General features: G+C 64.1%; 1 protein-coding gene across 5 annotated transcripts in view; it reads left to right on the top strand.

Moving 5' to 3' along the window:
* Window positions 1-6,623: 6,623 nt before the first annotated feature.
* Window positions 6,624-21,439, top strand: part of LOC131280128 (leucine-rich repeat and calponin homology domain-containing protein 1-like) — a 169,097-nt gene continuing 154,281 nt past the window's right edge. For 2 of the 5 annotated variants that reach the window (XR_011650008.1, XR_011650007.1), the window contains exon 1: window positions 19,830-20,650. The gene's annotated coding sequence lies outside the window, so the exon portion shown is untranslated. Of the gene's footprint in view, window positions 7,574-17,653; window positions 18,604-19,829; window positions 20,651-21,439 lie in introns of those variants that run through there. The other 3 variants (XM_071218317.1, XM_071218316.1, XR_011650009.1) reach the window with 3 other exon arrangements.

Genomic DNA, 21,439 nt, shown 5'->3' with positions numbered 1-21,439 from the left:
GCTTTGGTCCCGGCTTTGCGGGCGTCAGAGAGCGGTGTACGGCGGAGCGGGAGGCCTGGCGCTTGCCCCTGCCCCTCCCCCACCCCTGCCCCGGGCGCCGTCCGGGCGCCCCGAAAGGAGGGGCTGAGGAGGGGGGCAGCGGATGGGGCGAGAGGGGGCTTAGATCCCACGGGGCTGCTGGATGCGGCTCTCCCGCTGGCAGGTGTCGGCACTTTTGCTTCCCTCCGCGGTGAGGACCGTGTTCTCCTCCCTCTCAGCTGACCTGGGCCGGTCCAAGGAACCTGAGCGCAGGTGGTGCACCTGCGCTGGGGCTCAGGTCCCAGCTGGCACGGGGCCTGTCCAGAGACACGCAGAAGCCTGTCTCCTGAGCATGCACGCACCCAGTGCCAGGCTCAGCCGCAGCCAAAGTGACAGAAGAAGAGGCCCCCCTCCAACCGAATCCTCCCCTCCCCCGCGTGCGAGAGCACGGATTCCCCAGTAGAGCCCACTGGCAGGGCACTGAGGCCCGGAGCCACCTGCCATCAGCAGCGTAGTCCTGGGTGTCCCCGCAGCCCTCAGGAGCACCAGGGCCTGGGGCTTGATCGACCAGGCAGCTGCGCCTCGGCGAGAAGGGCTATCTGCTTCGGTTTGGAAATCTGGACGGTATCCCTGCGGCATTGGCCGCTACGGTAGCTTGGAACGGCAATCAGTAGGAACATCACCTGGTTGCGTGGCGTGCTCTGGCAGAGGGAAGTGTGCTTAAGATGATGGGTTCTCACTTTTTTTCCCCCCAAAACGGATGGTTACGACTCGAGTCAAGGCCCAAACAACCCATACGTCCGCTTTGGACGGTCACGATGGCCGCTTAGAATATACCCGGTCCATGGAACACCTGGACCTGTAAGCCCACTTGACCGCAGTGCCTGCCTCAAGTGAGCAGAAATGATTTCCACGCAAGTGTCTCACCACCCAAGAGGTAAGCAGTTTCGTTTTGCGTCCCCCGGCCCCAGAGCCGAGAGAAATGCTCGTTCGTTCGTACGGTCCCAAAAAGGTGGGCGAGAGGAGAAAGGGCAGGCTGATTGCTCAGAGTCGTCGGGGTGCTCTGGGGCCCCTCTCGTCCCACCAAAGAAACGCAGAGAAAGAGAGGTCCTTGACAAGGGAGAGGGAAGACTCTGGGCCTGTGCTCTCCGGGAGACAGGCCTCTGCAGGCCTGGCCGGGAGCCCAGGCCGAAGCCCGCAGGTCACCGGTGGGAAAGGCCGGGGTTCCCCTGACACAAGGTGGAGGTGACGGCGATGGGAGACAGCATGTCTGTGACCATGGCCGTGGGAGAGACCTGCAGGGCAACGCCGGCCGGCCCTAGGTAGGCCCCCGCTTGAGGAGGCCTCGGGGACTTTGGTGGGCAAGGAAACCCCTCTTCAGACGGGTCTGGCTGGCAGCCTGGCCCAACCCAGACCCTTGGCCTGGGTCAGGTGAGCTATGGCATGGAGAGGGGGCTCTCCCAGCAGCCCCAGATCTGGCCCAGGGGTCCCTTCCCCCACAGCCCCTTCTGCAAGGGGCCCTGCCCCTCCCCCTGCCTTAGAACTCAGCCCTCTGCCCCCCAGCAAGTGCGAGGAAGGAACTATTCCTATCCTACAGTGGCCCCTAGCGGTGGAAGTGTTGCCTCTGACTTTGGGCAACGGAGCCGCTCTCTTGTTCCTGGAGCTTCTTCTGTCTCTTGGCTTTTCGCCAGACAGACGGGAGGGAACAACTGTCCAGGACAGCATAGCAGAGCTTCTCTCCTGGCCCAGTCCCCACCCAGCAGGCTCCACCCACGTCGGCCACCCCTTCCGTCGCGTCCCCGTGGCCTCCTGGTGGCATTCGGTGTAGACATTTTGGAAGCCCGCTTCCCCCAGCGCTGGAGGTTTTCCTGGCAGTGGACGCGCTGCCCGAAGTGCATCGGGTGGGTTTCGGCAGGATGCCTATTGGCCTCATCTGTCCCGGCACTGCCACCGGGGACCACTCCCGAGTGCAGAAAACGCCTCCCCGCCCCCTCCCCCAATCCCTCACCACCGTCTTCCCTCTCCCGGGCTTGGGCACCTCGCGCCAGTGGCCACCGTCTCCAGAGCAAGCAGGAGGGGCGGGGTCGGGGCGAGTCTGCCGGGGGCGGGGTGAGTGGCGCCTGCGCGCCAGGGCGGCGGTGGGCGTGGCCGGCCCAGCGGGCCGGGGCGCCTGCGCTTTGGTCCCGGCTTTGCGGGCGTCAGAGAGCGGTGTACGGCGGCGCGGGAGGCCTGGCGCTTGCCCCTGCCCCTCCCCCACCCCTGCCCCGGGCGCCGTCCGGGCGCCCCGAAAGGAGGGGCTGAGGAGGGGGGCAGCGGATGGGGCGAGAGGGGGCTTAGATCCCACGGGGCTGCTGGATGCGGCTCTCCCGCTGGCAGGTGTCGGCACTTTTGCTTCCCTCCGCGGTGAGGACCGTGTTCTCCTCCCTCTCAGCTGACCTGGGCCGGTCCAAGGAACCTGAGCGCAGGTGGTGCACCTGCGCTGGGGCTCAGGTCCCAGCTGGCACGGGGCCTGTCCAGAGACACGCAGAAGCCTGTCTCCTGAGCATGCACGCACCCAGTGCCAGGCTCAGCCGCAGCCAAAGTGACAGAAGAAGAGGCATGTGTAGGGAGGCCCCCCTGCAACCGAATCCCCCCCTCCCCCGCGTGCGAGAGCACGGATTCCCCAGTAGAGCCCACTGGCAGGGCACTGAGGCCCGGAGCCACCTGCCATCAGCAGCGTAGTCCTGGGTGTCCCCGCAGCCCTCAGGAGCACCAGGGCCTGGGGCTTGATCGACCAGGCAGCTGCGCCTCGGCGAGAAGGGCTATCTGCTTCGGTTTGGAAATCTGGACGGTATCCCTGCGGCATGGGCCGCTACGGTAGCTTGGAACGGCAATCAGTAGGAACATCACCTGGTTGCGTGGCGTGCTCTGGCAGAGGGAAGTGTGCTTAAGATGATGGGTTCTCACTTTTTTTCCCCCCAAAACGGATGGTTACGACTCGAGTCAAGGCCCAAACAACCCATACGTCCGCTTTGGACGGTCACGATGGCCGCTTAGAATATACCCGGTCCATGGAACACCTGGACCTGTAAGCCCACTTGACCGCAGTGCCTGCCTCAAGTGAGCAGAAATGATTTCCACGCAAGTGTCTCACCACCCAAGAGGTAAGCAGTTTCGTTTTGCGTCCCCCGGCCCCAGAGCCGAGAGAAATGCTCGTTCGTTCGTACGGTCCCAAAAAGGTGGGCGAGAGGAGAAAGGGCAGGCTGATTGCTCAGAGTCGTCGGGGTGCTCTGGGGCCCCTCTCGTCCCACCAAAGAAACGCAGAGAAAGAGAGGTCCTTGACAAGGGAGAGGGAAGACTCTGGGCCTGTGCTCTCCGGGAGACAGGCCTCTGCAGGCCTGGCCGGGAGCCCAGGCCGAAGCCCACAGGTCACCGGTGGGAAAGGCCGGGGTTCCCCTGACACAAGGTGGAGGTGACGGCGATGGGAGACAGCATGTCTGTGACCATGGCCGTGGGAGAGACCTGCAGGGCAACGCCGGCCGGCCCTAGGTAGGCCCCCGCTTGAGGAGGCCTCGGGGACTTTGGTGGGCAAGGAAACCCCTCTTCAGACGGGTCTGGCTGGCAGCCTGGCCCAACCCAGACCCTTGGCCTGGGTCAGGTGAGCTATGGCATGGAGAGGGGGCTCTCCCAGCAGCCCCAGATCTGGCCCAGGGGTCCCTTCCCCCACAGCCCCTTCTGCAAGGGGCCCTGCCCCTCCCCCTGCCTTAGAACTCAGCCCTCTGCCCCCCAGCAAGTGCGAGGAAGGAACTATTCCTATCCTACAGTGGCCCCTAGCGGTGGAAGTGTTGCCTCTGACTTTGGGCAACGGAGCCGCTCTCTTGTTCCTGGAGCTTCTTCTGTCTCTTGGCTTTTCGCCAGACAGACGGGAGGGAACAACTGTCCAGGACAGCATAGCAGAGCTTCTCTCCTGGCCCAGTCCCCACCCAGCAGGCTCCACCCACGTCGGCCACCCCTTCCGTCGCGTCCCCGTGGCCTCCTGGTGGCATTCGGTGTAGACATTTTGGAAGCCCGCTTCCCCCAGCGCTGGAGGTTTTCCTGGCAGTGGACGCGCTGCCCGAAGTGCATCGGGTGGGTTTCGGCAGGATGCCTATTGGCCTCATCTGTCCCGGCACTGCCACCGGGGACCACTCCCGAGTGCAGAAAACGCCTCCCCGCCCCCTCCCCCAATCCCTCACCACCGTCTTCCCTCTCCCGGGCTTGGGCACCTCGCGCCAGTGGCCACCGTCTCCAGAGCAAGCAGGAGGGGCGGGGTCGGGGCGAGTCTGCCGGGGGCGGGGTGAGTGGCGCCTGCGCGCCAGGGCGGCGGTGGGCGTGGCCGGCCCAGCGGGCCGGGGCGCCTGCGCTTTGGTCCCGGCTTTGCGGGCGTCAGAGAGCGGTGTACGGCGGCGCGGGAGGCCTGGCGCTTGCCCCTGCCCCTCCCCCACCCCTGCCCCGGGCGCCGTCCGGGCGCCCCGAAAGGAGGGGCTGAGGAGGGGGGCAGCGGATGGGGCGAGAGGGGGCTTAGATCCCACGGGGCTGCTGGATGCGGCTCTCCCGCTGGCAGGTGTCGGCACTTTTGCTTCCCTCCGCGGTGAGGACCGTGTTCTCCTCCCTCTCAGCTGACCTGGGCCGGTCCAAGGAACCTGAGCGCAGGTGGTGCACCTGCGCTGGGGCTCAGGTCCCAGCTGGCACGGGGCCTGTCCAGAGACACGCAGAAGCCTGTCTCCTGAGCATGCACGCACCCAGTGCCAGGCTCAGCCGCAGCCAAAGTGACAGAAGAAGAGGCATGTGTAGGGAGGCCCCCCTGCAACCGAATCCCCCCCTCCCCCGCGTGCGAGAGCACGGATTCCCCAGTAGAGCCCACTGGCAGGGCACTGAGGCCCGGAGCCACCTGCCATCAGCAGCGTAGTCCTGGGTGTCCCCGCAGCCCTCAGGAGCACCAGGGCCTGGGGCTTGATCGACCAGGCAGCTGCGCCTCGGCGAGAAGGGCTATCTGCTTCGGTTTGGAAATCTGGACGGTATCCCTGCGGCATTGGCCGCTACGGTAGCTTGGAACGGCAATCAGTAGGAACATCACCTGGTTGCGTGGCGTGCTCTGGCAGAGGGAAGTGTGCTTAAGATGATGGGTTCTCACTTTTTTTCCCCCCAAAACGGATGGTTACGACTCGAGTCAAGGCCCAAACAACCCATACGTCCGCTTTGGACGGTCACGATGGCCGCTTAGAATATACCCGGTCCATGGAACACCTGGACCTGTAAGCCCACTTGACCGCAGTGCCTGCCTCAAGTGAGCAGAAATGATTTCCACGCAAGTGTCTCACCACCCAAGAGGTAAGCAGTTTCGTTTTGCGTCCCCCGGCCCCAGAGCCGAGAGAAATGCTCGTTCGTTCGTACGGTCCCAAAAAGGTGGGCGAGAGGAGAAAGGGCAGGCTGATTGCTCAGAGTCGTCGGGGTGCTCTGGGGCCCCTCTCGTCCCACCAAAGAAACGCAGAGAAAGAGAGGTCCTTGACAAGGGAGAGGGAAGACTCTGGGCCTGTGCTCTCCGGGAGACAGGCCTCTGCAGGCCTGGCCGGGAGCCCAGGCCGAAGCCCGCAGGTCACCGGTGGGAAAGGCCGGGGTTCCCCTGACACAAGGTGGAGGTGACGGCGATGGGAGACAGCATGTCTGTGACCATGGCCGTGGGAGAGACCTGCAGGGCAACGCCGGCCGGCCCTAGGTAGGCCCCCGCTTGAGGAGGCCTCGGGGACTTTGGTGGGCAAGGAAACCCCTCTTCAGACGGGTCTGGCTGGCAGCCTGGCCCAACCCAGACCCTTGGCCTGGGTCAGGTGAGCTATGGCATGGAGAGGGGGCTCTCCCAGCAGCCCCAGATCTGGCCCAGGGGTCCCTTCCCCCACAGCCCCTTCTGCAAGGGGCCCTGCCCCTCCCCCTGCCTTAGAACTCAGCCCTCTGCCCCCCAGCAAGTGCGAGGAAGGAACTATTCCTATCCTACAGTGGCCCCTAGCGGTGGAAGTTTTGCCTCTGACTTTGGGCAACGGAGCCACTCTCTTGTTCCTGGAGCTTCTTCTGTCTCTTGGCTTTTCGCCAGACAGACGGGAGGGAACAACTGTCCAGGACAGCATAGCAGAGCTTCTCTCCTGGCCCAGTCCCCACCCAGCAGGCTCCACCCACGTCGGCCACCCCTTCCGTCGCGTCCCCGTGGCCTCCTGGTGGCATTCGGTGTAGACATTTTGGAAGCCCGCTTCCCCCAGCGCTGGAGGTTTTCCTGGCAGTGGACGCGCTGCCCGAAGTGCATCGGGTGGGTTTCGGCAGGATGCCTATTGGCCTCATCTGTCCCGGCACTGCCACCGGGGACCACTCCCGAGTGCAGAAAACGCCTCCCCGCCCCCTCCCCCAATCCCTCACCACCGTCTTCCCTCTCCCGGGCTTGGGCACCTCGCGCCAGTGGCCACCGTCTCCAGAGCAAGCAGGAGGGGCGGGGTCGGGGCGAGTCTGCCGGGGGCGGGGTGAGTGGCGCCTGCGCGCCAGGGCGGCGGTGGGCGTGGCCGGCCCAGCGGGCCGGGGCGCCTGCGCTTTGGTCCCGGCTTTGCGGGCGTCAGAGAGCGGTGTACGGCGGCGCGGGAGGCCTGGCGCTTGCCCCTGCCCCTCCCCCACCCCTGCCCCGGGCGCCGTCCGGGCGCCCCGAAAGGAGGGGCTGAGGAGGGGGGCAGCGGATGGGGCGAGAGGGGGCTTAGATCCCACGGGGCTGCTGGATGCGGCTCTCCCGCTGGCAGGTGTCGGCACTTTTGCTTCCCTCCGCGGTGAGGACCGTGTTCTCCTCCCTCTCAGCTGACCTGGGCCGGTCCAAGGAACCTGAGCGCAGGTGGTGCACCTGCGCTGGGGCTCAGGTCCCAGCTGGCACGGGGCCTGTCCAGAGACACGCAGAAGCCTGTCTCCTGAGCATGCACGCACCCAGTGCCAGGCTCAGCCGCAGCCAAAGTGACAGAAGAAGAGGCATGTGTAGGGAGGCCCCCCTGCAACCGAATCCCCCCCTCCCCCGCGTGCGAGAGCACGGATTCCCCAGTAGAGCCCACTGGCAGGGCACTGAGGCCCGGAGCCACCTGCCATCAGCAGCGTAGTCCTGGGTGTCCCCGCAGCCCTCAGGAGCACCAGGGCCTGGGGCTTGATCGACCAGGCAGCTGCGCCTCGGCGAGAAGGGCTATCTGCTTCGGTTTGGAAATCTGGACGGTATCCCTGCGGCATGGGCCGCTACGGTAGCTTGGAACGGCAATCAGTAGGAACATCACCTGGTTGCGTGGCGTGCTCTGGCAGAGGGAAGTGTGCTTAAGATGATGGGTTCTCACTTTTTTTCCCCCCAAAACGGATGGTTACGACTCGAGTCAAGGCCCAAACAACCCATACGTCCGCTTTGGACGGTCACGATGGCCGCTTAGAATATACCCGGTCCATGGAACACCTGGACCTGTAAGCCCACTTGACCGCAGTGCCTGCCTCAAGTGAGCAGAAATGATTTCCACGCAAGTGTCTCACCACCCAAGAGGTAAGCAGTTTCGTTTTGCGTCCCCCGGCCCCAGAGCCGAGAGAAATGCTCGTTCGTTCGTACGGTCCCAAAAAGGTGGGCGAGAGGAGAAAGGGCAGGCTGATTGCTCAGAGTCGTCGGGGTGCTCTGGGGCCCCTCTCGTCCCACCAAAGAAACGCAGAGAAAGAGAGGTCCTTGACAAGGGAGAGGGAAGACTCTGGGCCTGTGCTCTCCGGGAGACAGGCCTCTGCAGGCCTGGCCGGGAGCCCAGGCCGAAGCCCGCAGGTCACCGGTGGGAAAGGCCGGGGTTCCCCTGACACAAGGTGGAGGTGACGGCGATGGGAGACAGCATGTCTGTGACCATGGCCGTGGGAGAGACCTGCAGGGCAACGCCGGCCGGCCCTAGGTAGGCCCCCGCTTGAGGAGGCCTCGGGGACTTTGGTGGGCAAGGAAACCCCTCTTCAGACGGGTCTGGCTGGCAGCCTGGCCCAACCCAGACCCTTGGCCTGGGTCAGGTGAGCTATGGCATGGAGAGGGGGCTCTCCCAGCAGCCCCAGATCTGGCCCAGGGGTCCCTTCCCCCACAGCCCCTTCTGCAAGGGGCCCTGCCCCTCCCCCTGCCTTAGAACTCAGCCCTCTGCCCCCCAGCAAGTGCGAGGAAGGAACTATTCCTATCCTACAGTGGCCCCTAGCGGTGGAAGTTTTGCCTCTGACTTTGGGCAACGGAGCCGCTCTCTTGTTCCTGGAGCTTCTTCTGTCTCTTGGCTTTTCGCCAGACAGACGGGAGGGAACAACTGTCCAGGACAGCATAGCAGAGCTTCTCTCCTGGCCCAGTCCCCACCCAGCAGGCTCCACCCACGTCGGCCACCCCTTCCGTCGCGTCCCCGTGGCCTCCTGGTGGCATTCGGTGTAGACATTTTGGAAGCCCGCTTCCCCCAGCGCTGGAGGTTTTCCTGGCAGTGGACGCGCTGCCCGAAGTGCATCGGGTGGGTTTCGGCAGGATGCCTATTGGCCTCATCTGTCCCGGCACTGCCACCGGGGACCACTCCCGAGTGCAGAAAACGCCTCCCCGCCCCCTCCCCCAATCCCTCACCACCGTCTTCCCTCTCCCGGGCTTGGGCACCTCGCGCCAGTGGCCACCGTCTCCAGAGCAAGCAGGAGGGGCGGGGTCGGGGCGAGTCTGCCGGGGGCGGGGTGAGTGGCGCCTGCGCGCCAGGGCGGCGGTGGGCGTGGCCGGCCCAGCGGGCCGGGGCGCCTGCGCTTTGGTCCCGGCTTTGCGGGCGTCAGAGAGCGGTCTACGGCGGCGCGGGAGGCCTGGCGCTTGCCCCTGCCCCTCCCCCACCCCTGCCCCGGGCGCCGTCCGGGCGCCCCGAAAGGAGGGGCTGAGGAGGGGGGCAGCGGATGGGGCGAGAGGGGGCTTAGATCCCACGGGGCTGCTGGATGCGGCTCTCCCGCTGGCAGGTGTCGGCACTTTTGCTTCCCTCCGCGGTGAGGACCGTGTTCTCCTCCCTCTCAGCTGACCTGGGCCGGTCCAAGGAACCTGAGCGCAGGTGGTGCACCTGCGCTGGGGCTCAGGTCCCAGCTGGCACGGGGCCTGTCCAGAGACACGCAGAAGCCTGTCTCCTGAGCATGCACGCACCCAGTGCCAGGCTCAGCCGCAGCCAAAGTGACAGAAGAAGAGGCATGTGTAGGGAGGCCCCCCTGCAACCGAATCCCCCCCTCCCCCGCGTGCGAGAGCACGGATTCCCCAGTAGAGCCCACTGGCAGGGCACTGAGGCCCGGAGCCACCTGCCATCAGCAGCGTAGTCCTGGGTGTCCCCGCAGCCCTCAGGAGCACCAGGGCCTGGGGCTTGATCGACCAGGCAGCTGCGCCTCGGCGAGAAGGGCTATCTGCTTCGGTTTGGAAATCTGGACGGTATCCCTGCGGCATGGGCCGCTACGGTAGCTTGGAACGGCAATCAGTAGGAACATCACCTGGTTGCGTGGCGTGCTCTGGCAGAGGGAAGTGTGCTTAAGATGATGGGTTCTCACTTTTTTTCCCCCCAAAACGGATGGTTACGACTCGAGTCAAGGCCCAAACAACCCATACGTCCGCTTTGGACGGTCACGATGGCCGCTTAGAATATACCCGGTCCATGGAACACCTGGACCTGTAAGCCCACTTGACCGCAGTGCCTGCCTCAAGTGAGCAGAAATGATTTCCACGCAAGTGTCTCACCACCCAAGAGGTAAGCAGTTTCGTTTTGCGTCCCCCGGCCCCAGAGCCGAGAGAAATGCTCGTTCGTTCGTACGGTCCCAAAAAGGTGGGCGAGAGGAGAAAGGGCAGGCTGATTGCTCAGAGTCGTCGGGGTGCTCTGGGGCCCCTCTCGTCCCACCAAAGAAACGCAGAGAAAGAGAGGTCCTTGACAAGGGAGAGGGAAGACTCTGGGCCTGTGCTCTCCGGGAGACAGGCCTCTGCAGGCCTGGCCGGGAGCCCAGGCCGAAGCCTGCAGGTCACCGGTGGGAAAGGCCGGGGTTCCCCTGACACAAGGTGGAGGTGACGGCGATGGGAGACAGCATGTCTGTGACCATGGCCGTGGGAGAGACCTGCAGGGCAACGCCGGCCGGCCCTAGGTAGGCCCCCGCTTGAGGAGGCCTCGGGGACTTTGGTGGGCAAGGAAACCCCTCTTCAGACGGGTCTGGCTGGCAGCCTGGCCCAACCCAGACCCTTGGCCTGGGTCAGGTGAGCTATGGCATGGAGAGGGGGCTCTCCCAGCAGCCCCAGATCTGGCCCAGGGGTCCCTTCCCCCACAGCCCCTTCTGCAAGGGGCCCTGCCCCTCCCCCTGCCTTAGAACTCAGCCCTCTGCCCCCCAGCAAGTGCGAGGAAGGAACTATTCCTATCCTACAGTGGCCCCTAGCGGTGGAAGTGTTGCCTCTGACTTTGGGCAACGGAGCCGCTCTCTTGTTCCTGGAGCTTCTTCTGTCTCTTGGCTTTTCGCCAGACAGACGGGAGGGAACAACTGTCCAGGACAGCATAGCAGAGCTTCTCTCCTGGCCCAGTCCCCACCCAGCAGGCTCCACCCACGTCGGCCACCCCTTCCGTCGCGTCCCCGTGGCCTCCTGGTGGCATTCGGTGTAGACATTTTGGAAGCCCGCTTCCCCCAGCGCTGGAGGTTTTCCTGGCAGTGGACGCGCTGCCCGAAGTGCATCGGGTGGGTTTCGGCAGGATGCCTATTGGCCTCATCTGTCCCGGCACTGCCACCGGGGACCACTCCCGAGTGCAGAAAACGCCTCCCCGCCCCCTCCCCCAATCCCTCACCACCGTCTTCCCTCTCCCGGGCTTGGGCACCTCGCGCCAGTGGCCACCGTCTCCAGAGCAAGCAGGAGGGGCGGGGTCGGGGCGAGTCTGCCGGGGGCGGGGTGAGTGGCGCCTGCGCGCCAGGGCGGCGGTGGGCGTGGCCGGCCCAGCGGGCCGGGGCGCCTGCGCTTTGGTCCCGGCTTTGCGGGCGTCAGAGAGCGGTGTACGGCGGCGCGGGAGGCCTGGCGCTTGCCCCTGCCCCTCCCCCACCCCTGCCCCGGGCGCCGTCCGGGCGCCCCGAAAGGAGGGGCTGAGGAGGGGGGCAGCGGATGGGGCGAGAGGGGGCTTAGATCCCACGGGGCTGCTGGATGCGGCTCTCCCGCTGGCAGGTGTCGGCACTTTTGCTTCCCTCCGCGGTGAGGACCGTGTTCTCCTCCCTCTCAGCTGACCTGGGCCGGTCCAAGGAACCTGAGCGCAGGTGGTGCACCTGCGCTGGGGCTCAGGTCCCAGCTGGCACGGGGCCTGTCCAGAGACACGCAGAAGCCTGTCTCCTGAGCATGCACGCACCCAGTGCCAGGCTCAGCCGCAGCCAAAGTGACAGAAGAAGAGGCATGTGTAGGGAGGCCCCCCTGCAACCGAATCCCCCCCTCCCCCGCGTGCGAGAGCACGGATTCCCCAGTAGAGCCCACTGGCAGGGCACTGAGGCCCGGAGCCACCTGCCATCAGCAGCGTAGTCCTGGGTGTCCCCGCAGCCCTCAGGAGCACCAGGGCCTGGGGCTTGATCGACCAGGCAGCTGCGCCTCAGCGAGAAGGGCTATCTGCTTCGGTTTGGAAATCTGGACGGTATCCCTGCGGCATGGGCCGCTACGGTAGCTTGGAACGGCAATCAGTAGGAACATCACCTGGTTGCGTGGCGTGCTCTGGCAGAGGGAAGTGTGCTTAAGATGATGGGTTCTCACTTTTTTTCCCCCCAAAACGGATGGTTACGACTCGAGTCAAGGCCCAAACAACCCATACGTCCGCTTTGAACGGTCACGATGGCCGCTTAGAATATACCCGGTCCATGGAACACCTGGACCTGTAAGCCCACTTGACCGCAGTGCCTGCCTCAAGTGAGCAGAAATGATTTCCACGCAAGTGTCTCACCACCCAAGAGGTAAGCAGTTTCGTTTTGCGTCCCCCGGCCCCAGAGCCGAGAGAAATGCTCGTTCGTTCGTACGGTCCCAAAAAGGTGGGCGAGAGGAGAAAGGGCAGGCTGATTGCTCAGAGTCGTCGGGGTGCTCTGGGGCCCCTCTCGTCCCACCAAAGAAACGCAGAGAAAGAGAGGTCCTTGACAAGGGAGAGGGAAGACTCTGGGCCTGTGCTCTCCGGGAGACAGGCCTCTGCAGGCCTGGCCGGGAGCCCAGGCCGAAGCCCGCAGGTCACCGGTGGGAAAGGCCGGGGTTCCCCTGACACAAGGTGGAGGTGACGGCGATGGGAGACAGCATGTCTGTGACCATGGCCGTGGGAGAGACCTGCAGGGCAACGCCGGCCGGCCCTAGGTAGGCCCCCGCTTGAGGAGGCCTCGGGGACTTTGGTGGGCAAGGAAACCCCTCTTCAGACGGGTCTGGCTGGCAGCCTGGCCCAACCCAGACCCTTGGCCTGGGTCAGGTGAGCTATGGCATGGAGAGGGGGCTCTCCCAGCAGCCCCAGATCTGGCCCAGGGGTCCCTTCCCCCACAGCCCCTTCTGCAAGGGGCCCTGCCCCTCCCCCTGCCTTAGAACTCAGCCCTCTGCCCCCCAGCAAGTGCGAGGAAGGAACTATTCCTATCCTACAGTGGCCCCTAGCGGTGGAAGTGTTGCCTCTGACTTTGGGCAACGGAGCCGCTCTCTTGTTCCTGGAGCTTCTTCTGTCTCTTGGCTTTTCGCCAGACAGACGGGAGGGAACAACTGTCCAGGACAGCATAGCAGAGCTTCTCTCCTGGCCCAGTCCCCACCCAGCAGGCTCCACCCACGTCGGCCACCCCTTCCGTCGCGTCCCCGTGGCCTCCTGGTGGCATTCGGTGTAGACATTTTGGAAGCCCGCTTCCCCCAGCGCTGGAGGTTTTCCTGGCAGTGGACGCGCTGCCCGAAGTGCATCGGGTGGGTTTCGGCAGGATGCCTATTGGCCTCATCTGTCCCGGCACTGCCACCGGGGACCACTCCCGAGTGCAGAAAACGCCTCCCCGCCCCCTCCCCCAATCCCTCACCACCGTCTTCCCTCTCCCGGGCTTGGGCACCTCGCGCCAGTGGCCACCGTCTCCAGAGCAAGCAGGAGGGGCGGGGTCGGGGCGAGTCTGCCGGGGGCGGGGTGAGTGGCGCCTGCGCGCCAGGGCGGCGGTGGGCGTGGCCGGCCCAGCGGGCCGGGGCGCCTGCGCTTTGGTCCCGGCTTTGCGGGCGTCAGAGAGCGGTGTACGGCGGCGCGGGAGGCCTGGCGCTTGCCCCTGCCCCTCCCCCACCCCTGCCCCGGGCGCCGTCCGGGCGCCCCGAAAGGAGGGGCTGAGGAGGGGGGCAGCGGATGGGGCGAGAGGGGGCTTAGATCCCACGGGGCTGCTGGATGCGGCTCTCCCGCTGGCAGGTGTTGGCACTTTTGCTTCCCTCCGCGGTGAGGACCGTGTTCTCCTCCCTCTCAGCTGACCTGGGCCGGTCCAAGGAACCTGAGCGCAGGTGGTGCACCTGCGCTGGGGCTCAGGTCCCAGCTGGCACGGGGCCTGTCCAGAGACACGCAGAAGCCTGTCTCCTGAGCATGCACGCACCCAGTGCCAGGCTCAGCCGCAGCCAAAGTGACAGAAGAAGAGGCATGTGTAGGGAGGCCCCCCTGCAACCGAATCCCCCCCTCCCCCGCGTGCGAGAGCACGGATTCCCCAGTAGAGCCCACTGGCAGGGCACTGAGGCCCGGAGCCACCTGCCATCAGCAGCGTAGTCCTGGGTGTCCCCGCAGCCCTCAGGAGCACCAGGGCCTGGGGCTTGATCGACCAGGCAGCTGCGCCTCGGCGAGAAGGGCTATCTGCTTCGGTTTGGAAATCTGGACGGTATCCCTGCGGCATGGGCCGCTACGGTAGCTTGGAACGGCAATCAGTAGGAACATCACCTGGTTGCGTGGCGTGCTCTGGCAGAGGGAAGTGTGCTTAAGATGATGGGTTCTCACTTTTTTTCCCCCCAAAACGGATGGTTACGACTCGAGTCAAGGCCCAAACAACCCATACGTCCGCTTTGGACGGTCACGATGGCCGCTTAGAATATACCCGGTCCATGGAACACCTGGACCTGTAAGCCCACTTGACCGCAGTGCCTGCCTCAAGTGAGCAGAAATGATTTCCACGCAAGTGTCTCACCACCCAAGAGGTAAGCAGTTTCGTTTTGCGTCCCCCGGCCCCAGAGCCGAGAGAAATGCTCGTTCGTTCGTACGGTCCCAAAAAGGTGGGCGAGAGGAGAAAGGGCAGGCTGATTGCTCAGAGTCGTCGGGGTGCTCTGGGGCCCCTCTCGTCCCACCAAAGAAACGCAGAGAAAGAGAGGTCCTTGACAAGGGAGAGGGAAGACTCTGGGCCTGTGCTCTCCGGGAGACAGGCCTCTGCAGGCCTGGCCGGGAGCCCAGGCCGAAGCCCGCAGGTCACCGGTGGGAAAGGCCGGGGTTCCCCTGACACAAGGTGGAGGTGACGGCGATGGGAGACAGCATGTCTGTGACCATGGCCGTGGGAGAGACCTGCAGGGCAACGCCGGCCGGCCCTAGGTAGGCCCCCGCTTGAGGAGGCCTCGGGGACTTTGGTGGGCAAGGAAACCCCTCTTCAGACGGGTCTGGCTGGCAGCCTGGCCCAACCCAGACCCTTGGCCTGGGTCAGGTGAGCTATGGCATGGAGAGGGGGCTCTCCCAGCAGCCCCAGATCTGGCCCAGGGGTCCCTTCCCCCACAGCCCCTTCTGCAAGGGGCCCTGCCCCTCCCCCTGCCTTAGAACTCAGCCCTCTGCCCCCCAGCAAGTGCGAGGAAGGAACTATTCCTATCCTACAGTGGCCCCTAGCGGTGGAAGTTTTGCCTCTGACTTTGGGCAACGGAGCCGCTCTCTTGTTCCTGGAGCTTCTTCTGTCTCTTGGCTTTTCGCCAGACAGACGGGAGGGAACAACTGTCCAGGACAGCATAGCAGAGCTTCTCTCCTGGCCCAGTCCCCACCCAGCAGGCTCCACCCACGTCGGCCACCCCTTCCGTCGCGTCCCCGTGGCCTCCTGGTGGCATTCGGTGTAGACATTTTGGAAGCCCGCTTCCCCCAGCGCTGGAGGTTTTCCTGGCAGTGGACGCGCTGCCCGAAGTGCATCGGGTGGGTTTCGGCAGGATGCCTATTGGCCTCATCTGTCCCGGCACTGCCACCGGGGACCACTCCCAAGTGCAGAAAACGCCTCCCCGCCCCCTCCCCCAATCCCTCACCACCGTCTTCCCTCTCCCGGGCTTGGGCACCTCGCGCCAGTGGCCACCGTCTCCAGAGCAAGCAGGAGGGGCGGGGTCGGGGCGAGTCTGCCGGGGGCGGGGTGAGTGGCGCCTGCGCGCCAGGGCGGCGGTGGGCGTGGCCGGCCCAGCGGGCCGGGGCGCCTGCGCTTTGGTCCCGGCTTTGCGGGCGTCAGAGAGCGGTGTACGGCGGCGCGGGAGGCCTGGCGCTTGCCCCTGCCCCTCCCCCACCCCTGCCCCGGGCGCCGTCCGGGCGCCCCGAAAGGAGGGGCTGAGGAGGGGGGCAGCGGATGGGGCGAGAGGGGGCTTAGATCCCACGGGGCTGCTGGATGCGGCTCTCCCGCTGGCAGGTGTCGGCACTTTTGCTTCCCTCCGCGGTGAGGACCGTGTTCTCCTCCCTCTCAGCTGACCTGGGCCGGTCCAAGGAACCTGAGCGCAGGTGGTGCACCTGCGCTGGGGCTCAGGTCCCAGCTGGCACGGGGCCTGTCCAGAGACACGCAGAAGCCTGTCTCCTGAGCATGCACGCACCCAGTGCCAGGCTCAGCCGCAGCCAAAGTGACAGAAGAAGAGGCATGTGTAGGGAGGCCCCCCTGCAACCGAATCCCCCCCTCCCCCGCGTGCGAGAGCACGGATTCCCCAGTAGAGCCCACTGGCAGGGCACTGAGGCCCGGAGCCACCTGCCATCAGCAGCGTAGTCCTGGGTGTCCCCGCAGCCCTCAGGAGCACCAGGGCCTGGGGCTTGATCGACCAGGCAGCTGCGCCTCGGCGAGAAGGGCTATCTGCTTCGGTTTGGAAATCTGGACGGTATCCCTGCGGCATGGGCCGCTACGGTAGCTTGGAACGGCAATCAGTAGGAACATCACCTGGTTGCGTGGCGTGCTCTGGCAGAGGGAAGTGTGCTTAAGATGATGGGTTCTCACTTTTTTTCCCCCCAAAACGGATGGTTACGACTCGAGTCAAGGCCCAAACAACCCATACGTCCGCTTTGGACGGTCACGATGGCCGCTTAGAATATACCCGGTCCATGGAACACCTGGACCTGTAAGCCCACTTGACCGCAGTGCCTGCCTCAAGTGAGCAGAAATGATTTCCACGCAAGTGTCTCACCACCCAAGAGGTAAGCAGTTTCGTTTTGCGTCCCCCGGCCCCAGAGCCGAGAGAAATGCTCGTTCGTTCGTACGGTCCCAAAAAGGTGGGCGAGAGGAGAAAGGGCAGGCTGATTGCTCAGAGTCGTCGGGGTGCTCTGGGGCCCCTCTCGTCCCACCAAAGAAACGCAGAGAAAGAGAGGTCCTTGACAAGGGAGAGGGAAGACTCTGGGCCTGTGCTCTCCGGGAGACAGGCCTCTGCAGGCCTGGCCGGGAGCCCAGGCCGAAGCCCGCAGGTCACCGGTGGGAAAGGCCGGGGTTCCCCTGACACAAGGTGGAGGTGACGGCGATGGGAGACAGCATGTCTGTGACCATGGCCGTGGGAGAGACCTGCAGGGCAACGCCGGCCGGCCCTAGGTAGGCCCCCGCTTGAGGAGGCCTCGGGGACTTTGGTGGGCAAGGAAACCCCTCTTCAGATGGGTCTGGCTGGCAGCCTGGCCCAACCCAGACCCTTGGCCTGGGTCAGGTGAGCTATGGCATGGAGAGGGGGCTCTCCCAGCAGCCCCAGATCTGGCCCAGGGGTCCCTTCCCCCACAGCCCCTTCTGCAAGGGGCCCTGCCCCTCCCCCTGCCTTAGAACTCAGCCCTCTGCCCCCCAGCAAGTGCGAGGAAGGAACTATTCCTATCCTACAGTGGCCCCTAGCGGTGGAAGTGTTGCCTCTGACTTTGGGCAACGGAGCCGCTCTCTTGTTCCTGGAGCTTCTTCTGTCTCTTGGCTTTTCGCCAGACAGACGGGAGGGAACAACTGTCCAGGACAGCATAGCAGAGCTTCTCTCCTGGCCCAGTCCCCACCCAGCAGGCTCCACCCACGTCGGCCACCCCTTCCGTCGCGTCCCCGTGGCCTCCTGGTGGCATTCGGTGTAGACATTTTGGAAGCCCGCTTCCCCCAGCGCTGGAGGTTTTCCTGGCAGTGGACGCGCTGCCCGAAGTGCATCGGGTGGGTTTCGGCAGGATGCCTATTGGCCTCATCTGTCCCGGCACTGCCACCGGGGACCACTCCCGAGTGCAGAAAACGCCTCCCCGCCCCCTCCCCCAATCCCTCACCACCGTCTTCCCTCTCCCGGGCTTGGGCACCTCGCGCCAGTGGCCACCGTCTCCAGAGCAAGCAGGAGGGGCGGGGGCGGGGCGAGTCTGCCGGGGGCGGGGTGAGTGGCGCCTGCGCGCCAGGGCGGCGGTGGGCGTGGCCGGCCCAGCGGGCCGGGGCGCCTGCGCTTTGGTCCCGGCTTTGCGGGCGTCAGAGAGCGGTGTACGGCGGCGCGGGAGGCCTGGCGCTTGCCCCTGCCCCTCCCCCACCCCTGCCCCGGGCGCCGTCCGGGCGCCCCGAAAGGAGGGGCTGAGGAGGGGGGCAGCGGATGGGGCGAGAGGGGGCTTAGATCCCACGGGGCTGCTGGATGCGGCTCTCCCGCTGGCAGGTGTCGGCACTTTTGCTTCCCTCCGCGGTGAGGACCGTGTTCTCCTCCCTCTCAGCTGACCTGGGCCGGTCCAAGGAACCTGAGCGCAGGTGGTGCACCTGCGCTGGGGCTCAGGTCCCAGCTGGCACGGGGCCTGTCCAGAGACACGCAGAAGCCTGTCTCCTGAGCATGCACGCACCCAGTGCCAGGCTCAGCCGCAGCCAAAGTGACAGAAGAAGAGGCATGTGTAGGGAGGCCCCCCTGCAACCGAATCCCCCCCTCCCCCGCGTGCGAGAGCACGGATTCCCCAGTAGAGCCCACTGGCAGGGCACTGAGGCCCGGAGCCACCTGCCATCAGCAGCGTAGTCCTGGGTGTCCCCGCAGCCCTCAGGAGCACCAGGGCCTGGGGCTTGATCGACCAGGCAGCTGCGCCTCGGCGAGAAGGGCTATCTGCTTCGGTTTGGAAATCTGGACGGTATCCCTGCGGCATGGGCCGCTACGGTAGCTTGGAACGGCAATCAGTAGGAACATCACCTGGTTGCGTGGCGTGCTCTGGCAGAGGGAAGTGTGCTTAAGATGATGGGTTCTCACTTTTTTTCCCCCCAAAACGGATGGTTACGACTCGAGTCAAGGCCCAAACAACCCATACGTCCGCTTTGGACGGTCACGATGGCCGCTTAGAATATACCCGGTCCATGGAACACCTGGACCTGTAAGCCCACTTGACCGCAGTGCCTGCCTCAAGTGAGCAGAAATGATTTCCACGCAAGTGTCTCACCACCCAAGAGGTAAGCAGTTTCGTTTTGCGTCCCCCGGCCCCAGAGCCGAGAGAAATGCTCGTTCGTTCGTACGGTCCCAAAAAGGTGGGCGAGAGGAGAAAGGGCAGGCTGATTGCTCAGAGTCGTCGGGGTGCTCTGGGGCCCCTCTCGTCCCACCAAAGAAACGCAGAGAAAGAGAGGTCCTTGACAAGGGAGAGGGAAGACTCTGGGCCTGTGCTCTCCGGGAGACAGGCCTCTGCAGGCCTGGCCGGGAGCCCAGGCCGAAGCCCGCAGGTCACCGGTGGGAAAGGCCGGGGTTCCCCTGACACAAGGTGGAGGTGACGGCGATGGGAGACAGCATGTCTGTGACCATGGCCGTGGGAGAGACCTGCAGGGCAACGCCGGCCGGCCCTAGGTAGGCCCCCGCTTGAGGAGGCCTTGGGGACTTTGGTGGGCAAGGAAACCCCTCTTCAGACGGGTCTGGCTGGCAGCCTGGCCCAACCCAGACCCTTGGCCTGGGTCAGGTGAGCTATGGCATGGAGAGGGGGCTCTCCCAGCAGCCCCAGATCTGGCCCAGGGGTCCCTTCCCCCACAGCCCCTTCTGCAAGGGGCCCTGCCCCTCCCCCTGCCTTAGAACTCAGCCCTCTGCCCCCCAGCAAGTGCGAGGAAGGAACTATTCCTATCCTACAGTGGCCCCTAGCGGTGGAAGTGTTGCCTCTGACTTTGGGCAACGGAGCCGCTCTCTTGTTCCTGGAGCTTCTTCTGTCTCTTGGCTTTTCGCCAGACAGACGGGAGGGAACAACTGTCCAGGACAGCATAGCAGAGCTTCTCTCCTGGCCCAGTCCCCACCCAGCAGGCTCCACCCACGTCGGCCACCCCTTCCGTCGCGTCCCCGTGGCCTCCTGGTGGCATTCGGTGTAGACATTTTGGAAGCCCGCTTCCCCCAGCGCTGGAGGTTTTCCTGGCAGTGGACGCGCTGCCCGAAGTGCATCGGGTGGGTTTCGGCAGGATGCCTATTGGCCTCATCTGTCCCGGCACTGCCACCGGGGACCACTCCCGAGTGCAGAAAACGCCTCCCCGCCCCCTCCCCCAATCCCTCACCACCGTCTTCCCTCTCCCGGGCTTGGGCACCTCGCGCCAGTGGCCACCGTCTCCAGAGCAAGCAGGAGGGGCGGGGTCGGGGCGAGTCTGCCGGGGGCGGGGTGAGTGGCGCCTGCGCGCCAGGGCGGCGGTGGGCGTGGCCGGCCCAGCGGGCCGGGGCGCCTGCGCTTTGGTCCCGGCTTTGCGGGCGTCAGAGAGCGGTCTACGGTGGCGGCGCGGGAGGCCTATCGCTTGCCCCTCCCCCTCTCCCCCCCTACCCCGGGCGCCGTCTGGGCGCCCCGAAAGGAGGGGGTGAGGCGGAGGCAGCAGATGGAGCGAGAGGGGGCTTAGATCCCACGGGGATGTTGGATGCGGCTCTCCCGCTGGCAGATGTTGGCACTTTTGCTTCCCTTGGCAGTGAGGACCAGTTCTCCTCCCTCTCAGCTGACCTGGGCCGGTCCAATGAACCTGAGCGCAGGTGGTGCACCTGCGCTGGGGATCAGGTCCCAGCTGGCACGGGGCCTGTCCAGAGACATGCAGAAGCCTGTCTCCTGAGCATGCACGCACCCTGTGCCAGGCTCAGCCGCAGCCAAAGTGACAGAAGAAGAGGCATGTGTAGGGAGGCGCCCCTGCAACCCACTCCCCCCCCCACCGCCACCCCGTTCAAGAGCACGGATTCCCAAGTAGAGCCCACTGGCAGGGCACTGAGGCCCGGAGCCACCTGCCATCAGTAGCGTAGTCCTGGTTGTCCCCTGTTACTTTTACCAGAGCTAAGGTTGGTGCTGTGCGTTAATATATACCCAGGGGATCTGAATCTCTGGACTTACCATGTGACAGCCAGGCCCTGAGCCTCAACAGACTTGCAACTTCTACTCTGGTTTTTTGGACTCATCCCACTCATCTAACATGGAAGTGAAGAAGGTGAACCACCACACCATGGAGCCAAGAGTGTCTACAACTGAAAGCAGGAACATTGCATCCACTATCCATGTGGATTGTAAGCCCCCTCTTGATATAGATGTGGAGTGTACACAACCATTCTAAGGTCCACAGGATGGAGGAATAGAGTATGGATTCAAGTTGACTTACTGATAGTCTGTTCATGAACTATTGTGATTAGTAATTGAAGAAAATGTGGCATTGGTGTGGAGAAAGTGTCCATAGTGGTGGCTTGGGGTAGGGAATGGGAGGAAGAGATGTGTTGTGGGGGCATTTTCAGGTCTTGGAATTGTCCTGGTTGGTGCTGCAGGGACAGTTACTCGATATTGTACATCCTCCCATGGCCCACTGTGTGGACTGTGAGAGAGTGGCTATGATGTGGACCACTGACCATGAGGTGCAGTGGTGCTCAGAGATGTATTCACCAAATGCAATGAATGTCTCATGATGATAGAGGAGGTTGTTGTTATAGGGAGAGGAGTTGGGTGAGGGGGGTGGGGGGTATATGGGAACCTCATTTTTTAATGTAACATTAAAAATAAAGACAAAATAAATAATCCTACTAATGAATTTCAGGAAGCAAATGAAAAGTCCTTGAAAGCTATGGAAGATCTTTTCTAAATTATAATTAAAACAAATTAAACAATTGTAATATATTCCAGAACCTAGCATTCAGTATGCTTTTAAAATTATTCACAGTTTTAGACTTTTATTAAAGAAGAGAAGTTTTAAACCTTATGTAAAGGAGGGCAAAAGGACATTCCTAGAATAAACTATAATGATTTCAATTTTATTTAACTTAGGTGTAATTTCCCTACATTTATAGAATGCCAATTAAATAAATTAA

The sequence above is a fragment of the Dasypus novemcinctus genome, chromosome 10 (assembly GCF_030445035.2).
Source record: "Dasypus novemcinctus isolate mDasNov1 chromosome 10, mDasNov1.1.hap2, whole genome shotgun sequence".
Taxonomy (NCBI): Eukaryota; Metazoa; Chordata; class Mammalia; order Cingulata; family Dasypodidae; genus Dasypus; species Dasypus novemcinctus.
This window is presented reverse-complemented; position numbering and strand designations above follow the sequence as displayed.